The sequence below is a fragment of the Oncorhynchus clarkii genome, chromosome 30 (assembly GCF_045791955.1).
Source record: "Oncorhynchus clarkii lewisi isolate Uvic-CL-2024 chromosome 30, UVic_Ocla_1.0, whole genome shotgun sequence".
In the NCBI taxonomy this organism is placed as follows: domain Eukaryota; kingdom Metazoa; phylum Chordata; class Actinopteri; order Salmoniformes; family Salmonidae; genus Oncorhynchus; species Oncorhynchus clarkii.
Window position 1 is genome coordinate 11,032,068 of NC_092176.1, and position 7,433 is coordinate 11,039,500.

Below are 7,433 nucleotides of genomic sequence, written 5' to 3' on the forward strand. Positions count from 1 at the left end.
TATAAGCGCTTCCATTTCAGAACCACAGTGAATGCTAACTCATAACCTCATAGCAGGGGCTTTGTGATACAAATCATTTTTACAAATAGTCCATGATATGCCCCTGTAGTTTTAAAAAAACAACCAGAAGCCATCACACAGAATCACCCTCTCAAGGCACAAAATGAGCTCTACTAGACTGAGCGGCAGTAGTATTTCACTGGACAATAACAAGGAATACCGTACAGGGGATCTACTAAAAAGCATATTGATATTTCAACATCCAAGCCTTGAAAAAAAGGATATCTACTACAAGTAAGACAGAGTCACAAGTCAGCCAGAAGATGATGAAGAACCAATTACTGGCAGGCCATCTGCATTAGCTACCCGACCAGACATAAACTAGGACTACAGTCACAGGAACACTACATGGGATATACTGAAAAGCACAATGATAGTTCAACGTCCAAGCCTTCAAATTTTACAGTAACAGTGAGATAAATATTCAGAAAACAGCTTTATCTTCATCAGCCAGCCCACTACCTGATGTTGCGTTTATATTTTTGTTCAGTATACATGTAAAGTATTGGTCCCATGTTTCATGAGCTGAAATAAATTATCCCAGAAATGTTGCATACGCACAAAAAGTTTATTTCTCTAATATTTTGGGCACAAATTTGTTAACATCTCTGTTAGTGTGTCACGTATTCCCCTGGTACTGCTGCTCATTCCGTTCACCAGCTCTGGAGGTCTACGTCACCAGCCTTCTAGGTGTCACTGAATTGGATTAATTACCACCAACCCCAGACTGTCTTGTCTCATTACACACACCTGGTTCCCATTCCCCCTGATTAGTATGTGTATATATGTGCCCTCTGTTCCCCATTGTTCTTGTTGATTATTGTTCCATGCCCGTTGGTCTTGTGAGTACCTGTGCTTTGTTGTGGTTAAAATAATTTATTACAATCAATACCATTCATACTATTACAAAATCATAATTCTCATTCATTCTTAATTAATTGTATTTACAAAAACATTAAACAAAAACAAACCTCAGGGGAGCATCGTCCCTCCCCGTCATACCTAACCAATACCTAACCCTTTCCCTATCTCCCCTTCCCTAATCTATCCCCTTACCAAACTCACTCTAACACTCCCAGCCCTAAACCCCCTTTCCACCTCTCCCGTGCCGCATGCTTCCCCCACTTCCTCTCCTCCCTCTTCATCTTCCCCCTCAAATCACCTTCCACCCTTCTCACTATCCCTTCCACCCCCCAATCTCTCCCTGTCTTGACTAAATTCTGCCTGGCTTCCCACAGTCCCTTTTTAAAGAGACTCATGAGAAGCCAGAGCAGAAACCTGTCCCTATCCGTTCCCTTTGCTCTCCCTACGCCTCTCTCTAGCCTAGCCCATGTCACAACAAAATCACTCCTAACCACACCTAGCATTACCCGTGCCCTAGCCCAGACTAGTCCGGCAAAGGCACAGTCCCAAAAGGCATGGCGCACAGTCTCCTCCCTGCCACAAGAGGATCTTGGACAGGTGGGGGATTGCACCAAACTATACCGGTACAAGATGGCACGTACCGGCAAGCACTTATGGAGGCCCAACCAATTCAGGTCCTTGAGCCTATTGTCCAGGCCCCGCGCCTGCACTCCCTCCCAGACCACTGACGAGATGCCCGCTACAGGCGCAGGACTTCCTGCCTGCCTGACCTCCTCGTACAGGTGCCTGTGGTCTAAACCTACTCGGGCAACTTCAACCTCGGGGTGCGCACGCAGCCACTTGGCCGCATGGCCAAAATGCCACGGCAGCTGTTCCGCCCGAGGACCCGCGTTAGACCACACCATTACGCTTCTCGCCTTATACGAGAAGAACACCCGCAGGAGGTAACCGGACGGGTGTATAACCGGACGAGCAAGCTCCGTCAACAAGAAAGAAACAAAAATGGCGTCCAGCTTGAGGGGGAAATGTGGTACCCCCCTACCTCCCTCCCCGATGGGACAGATCATGCGTGCCCTGGCGACCCACTCGCACCTGCCACTCCACATAAACTGAAACACAAGTCTCACTAGAGGCCTCCTCAGACAAGCCGGCAATGGGTAGATGTATGCCACATACAAAAGAGACGGCAACACATCCACCTTTAGGACCAGGACTTTGCCCATAAAAGACAAATACCTAGCCTTCCACATTGCTAGCTTCCTCCGTACCACTGCGATACGCATGTTCCAGTTTAGCGTCGCTGAGCCGGAGGTCTCAAAATGAACCCCGAGAATCCTCAGGGCCCCTTCACAGAGAGATAACCCCCCAGGCACATCCGTTCTACCGCGCCATCTTCCGAAAAACTTGACGGAAGACTTTGCATGGTTCAGAACCGCTCCCGAAGATGGCAAGGGACCTTGTCAGGCACGAGTCCTTGCACAACAGCAAGGAAGTGTCGTCGGCGTACTGCGTCATCTTAACACGCAGCCCACCGCTTCCAGGGATCAACAAGCCTTCCACCCCTGTGTCTGCCCTAATGGCAGCCCCCAGAGGCTCCATGTACAGAACGAAGAGGAGAGCCGAGAGTGGGCATCCCTGCCTGACCCCAGACGAGAGGTCAAAAACGTCACCTAAGTGACTATTTACACTAACTCGACACCCCGCTCCGACATATAAAGTACGGATCCATCCTATAAACTTCTCCCCAAATCCTAATCTACCTAACACCCTGAATAGAAAAGATCTATTCACGCGATCAAAAGCTTTCGCCTGATCTAGCGCTGCTACCATTAAAGGCAGCCCTCTATCTTCAACCCAAGCGATGGAATCCCTGATCAACTGTAGGTTCCATCTTATAGAGCGGCCCTCTACCCCGCACGTCTGATCCTCGTGGACGACGTAGGGAAGGGCTGTGCGCAACCGGTCTGCTAAAACCTTTGCAAGAATCTTGTAATCTACGCACAGCATGGTCAATGGCCGCCAGTTGCCAAGGTCAGTTGCTTCCCCCTTCTTATAAAGAAGTGACAGCACACCAACAGCCATTGATCCCCCCGGGACCCCCGTCTCAAGGATGGCCTTCAAGACTTCGAGAACCACTGGTCCAAGTATACCCCAAAACTTGAGGTAAAACTCAGCCGGCAGCCCATCCATCCCAGGCACCTTCCCTTTTCCCATCCTCCTAAGAGCGCTCTCAACCTCTTCTAGTGAGATCTGGGCCTCCATCACGTCTCTAATGTCCTCTGGCAACCGCCGGGACAAGTGTTCTAAAAACACGTTTCCCTGCTCTACATCTATTTCCCTTTCCTTAAATAAACCTTGGAAATGATCAGTTGTCACCCTGACCATTTCCTCTGGTTTACTTACTATACTACCATTTTCTTCCCTAACTCCCTTCATTACCTTCCTACTCTGTCTGGCCCTAACCGACTTAAAGAACATAGCGGAACAAGTCTCATTATGTTCTAGAAAGCCACTATGCGCACGCTCCAGGAAAGCTCGAGCCTTCTGCTCCTGCAGCTCCCTGAGCTGCGCCTTTAGGGCTGCGAATCTCTCCCAGTCAATCGACCCGCCGAGGTTGCCTGCCTCGTACTCGAGTTCAATTAACCTTTGGATACGATCCACCTCCCTCCTTTCCTCCCTTTTTTTCCTTCTACAATATCCTATTATAAAAGCCCTTATCCTCCCCTTGACTAAATCCCACCACTCTAACACCCCCTCGCACATGGACCGGAGGCCGTCAAGCCTCCGAAAGAAACAAAAAAATTTGTCAACGAAAGCCTGCTCCTCCAGTATATCCCGATCTAACTTCCAGTACCCCCTACCGAAGAGGCAGACTGGCGACCCCACCTGCAGGAACACCCCGTCGTGATCCGTGAAGAAAACAGGCAACAGCCGCCCAGACAACTGACCCAAAGACCTGGATACAAAAATGTAGTCGAGCCTCCGCGCAACCCCCCTGGAGTTGCGCCATGTAGGACCGACCATTGCCGGAGTAGTGTGCAGGCCACCATCAACCAGACCATGGCAAGCCATTAGCCCAGAGATGGCACCTGCACTGCTATCACCGCCTAACCCTAAATCTATATTAAAGTCTCCTCCTATCACCAAGTGCCTGTTTGTAACACACAGGGGCGCCAGACAGTCCACCATCTCCCTCCTGTCTGCCGCCACCTGTGGCCCATACACCCCAATTAACCTATATCTAGCTTCTCTAAACTTAACATCTATCCCCAAAACTCTACCCTGCATTATTACAAAAGTGTTCTCTATTTTAACCTCTCTATGCCCACACAAAATCCCTACTCCTGTTGAGTGCACCCCTCCTATGCCCCAAAAAGATTCCCCCTTATCCCACTCCCTCTTAAATCTACACACATCCCCACCATCCCTCAGGTGAGCCTCCTGTAAAAAACAGAAATCAAACCCCACACCCTCTAAATAACAAAAAACCGCCCTCCTTTTAACATTATCCCTTAACCCCCTAACATTTAGACTAAAAAAATAAACATAACTATTCATTTAAATATTTACAACAAATAAAAACCCCAAAACCCAAAGAAAAACCAGGAGACTCACCCGATGCTCCCCTGGTCCATCTCCACCGGCGGGGACGTCCTCTCCTCTCCTGACGCCCCCCCGTCCTCCATCCCAACCCATGATCCAGGCAGTGTGTTGGGTCCTCCCTCCCCACCCACCATCCCCCCCTCCCTGTTTGCCTCGGGGCTGCATATAGGGGACCCCATCTCCCCAAACAGGAGTTGGGATCCCTCTAGCAAACAACCCACCGACCCCTCACTGGAGTCATCCACTAAAATGCAAGGGGCTGAGGCAAACCGGGAGGACAAATTACCCTCCCCTCCCCCCCCCGCCACTCTCTTAACCCCCCCCTCCCCCTCCACACCCCCCTCCCTCTCACTTCCTGCCAAGCTCCCCCTCTTTATCCCTTTCTCTTTGGTGAAGGAGGTAGCGGGGAGACACAACGTCCCATCCCCACTAACCCCTCCACCAAATCCCTCATTTCGACCTCGAGGAAGCCCGGCAGGCTGTCCCCCCACTCCTTCCCCCCATCTCCCCCCCCTACCACCCCCTCCCCTCCCACCTCCCCTCCTCCCTCCTTCTCCGTCACTGTCCCCGTTCCCTCTTCCACTCCTTCTCGTACGACTGTCCCCTTCTCCCTCTTCTCAGCTCCTCCACCTTCTTCCGTCCCCTTTTTCTTCTCTCCTTCTGTTCCATTCTTTTCTTCTCCTCGCCTCTTTCTTCCCACCTCATCCTTCTTCCCATCTTCTTCCTGCGCCGTCTTTTCCCCTGTGCCATCCATGCAATCCGCACGCGTCCTTTCTTTCCTCCCCCCATCCCCCGCTCCCCCCCCAGCTGCAGACGCGTATGACCTGTGACGAGCCGGGCAATCACGCCACAGGTGTGCTCTTGAGCCACACCCGTGGCAAGCCTTGGGCTCGTCACATTCCTTGGCCTCGTGCTCTTCCGACCCACAAAATCGACACCTCTTGGCACTGCACGAGGCCAGGATATGGCCGTAGGCCATACAACGCCTGCAGAACGGGGGCTGACGGGCATAGTAGAGTGTTCCCCTGTCAGCCCCCAGGGAGAACATCGCCGGAGGATGGAGGTAGCCATCCACACTCTTCGGGGACTCCCTGAGTAACGCCTGGAACCCTCTTCTCCCGTTCCAGAAACCCAGGGAGTCCCTGAGGTACCTCGCTGAGGAGACATTGTCCATGTACCTCCCCAGAAAGGCCCTCACCTCTTCATCTTTCACGTGCGGATTGTACATGGTTACGGTGACCACCCTGAAGTTGTTCTTCGCCAGGCTGGTCACCGCATAATGGCACAGGGGTCCCGTTTTCTCCGCTTCCTTTGCCATCTTCATTACTTCGTCGTGTTTTTCTTCTTTGTGAAACGTCACATCGAAAGCCTTCTCATTCGGGTTCCCTTGAAGGCAGAGCACTTCCTTCACCTCTATCCTGAGGCATCCCATCAAAATAGTCCTTCCAAATGTCTCTCTACTCCACGGCTCCATCTCATTTTCAGTCCAGGCAAATCGTAAGGTATTTGCCATACCAATCCCCGGAACCGATCTTGTTTGCTTGTATTGATTCATTTAAAAAAATAAGCTCTCTTCAGAAAGAAGCTTCAACTTGGAATGAAAATGCTCCCCTGAGGTTTGTTTTTGTTTGATGTTTTTGTAAATACAATTAATTAAGAATGAATGAGAATTATGATTTTGTAATAGTATGAATGGTATTGATTGTAATAAATTATTTTAACCACCACCTGTGCTTTGTTGTGTCGGCTTACGTGTTAGTGTGCACTTGTTATTACGGGTCTTGTCCAGTGTATTGTTATTATGGGTCTCATCCTGTGTATTTATTAGAGGTTTACACCTCGCTCTTTGTTTGGATTTACAGCCCTGTGTTATATACAGTGGGGAGAACAAGTATTTGATACACTGCCGATTTGGCAGGTTTTCCTACTTACAAAGCATGTAGAGGTCTGTAATTTTTTATCATAGGTACACTTAAAAAATCCAGAAAATCACATTGTATGATTTTTTTAAGTAAGTAATTTGCACTTTATTGCATGACATAAGTATTTGATCACCGACCAACCAGAAAGAATTCCATCTCTCATAGACCTGTTAGTTTTTCTTTAAAAAACCCTCCTGTTCTCCACTCATTACCTGTATTAACTGCACTTGTTTGAACTCGTTACCTGTATAAAAGACACCTGTCCACACATTCAATCAAACAGACTCCAACCTCTCCACAATGGCCAAGACCAGAGAGCTGTGTAAGGACATCAGGGCTAAAATTGTAGACCTGCACAAGGCTGGTATGGGCTACAGGACAATAGGCAAGCAGCTTGGTGAGAAGGCAACAACTGTTGGCGCAATTATTAGAAAATGGAAGAAGTTCAAGATGACGGTCAATCACCCTCGGTTTGGGGCTCCATGCAAGATCTCACCTCGTGGGGCATCAATGATCATGAGGAAGGTGAGGGATCAGCCCAGAACTACACAGCAGGACCTGGTCAATGACCTGAAGAGAGCTGGGACCACAGTCTCAAAGAAACCATTATTAACACACTACGGATTAAAACCCTGCAGCGCACGCAAGGTCCCCCTGCTCAAGCCAGCGCATGTCCAGGCCCGTCTGAAGTTTGCCAGTGACCATCTGGATGTTCCAGAGGAGGAATGGGAGAAGGTCATGTGGTCTGATGAGACAAAAATAGAGCTTTTTGGTCTAAACTCCACTCGCCGTGTTTGAAGGAAGAAGGATGAGTACAACCCCAAGAACACCATCCCAACCGTGAAGCATGGAGGTGCAAACATCATTCTTTGGGGATGCTTTTCTGCAAAGGGGACAGGACGACTGTACCGTATTGAGGGGAGGATGGATGGGGCCTTGTATCGCGAGATCTTGGCCAACAACCTTCCCTCAGTAAGAGCATTG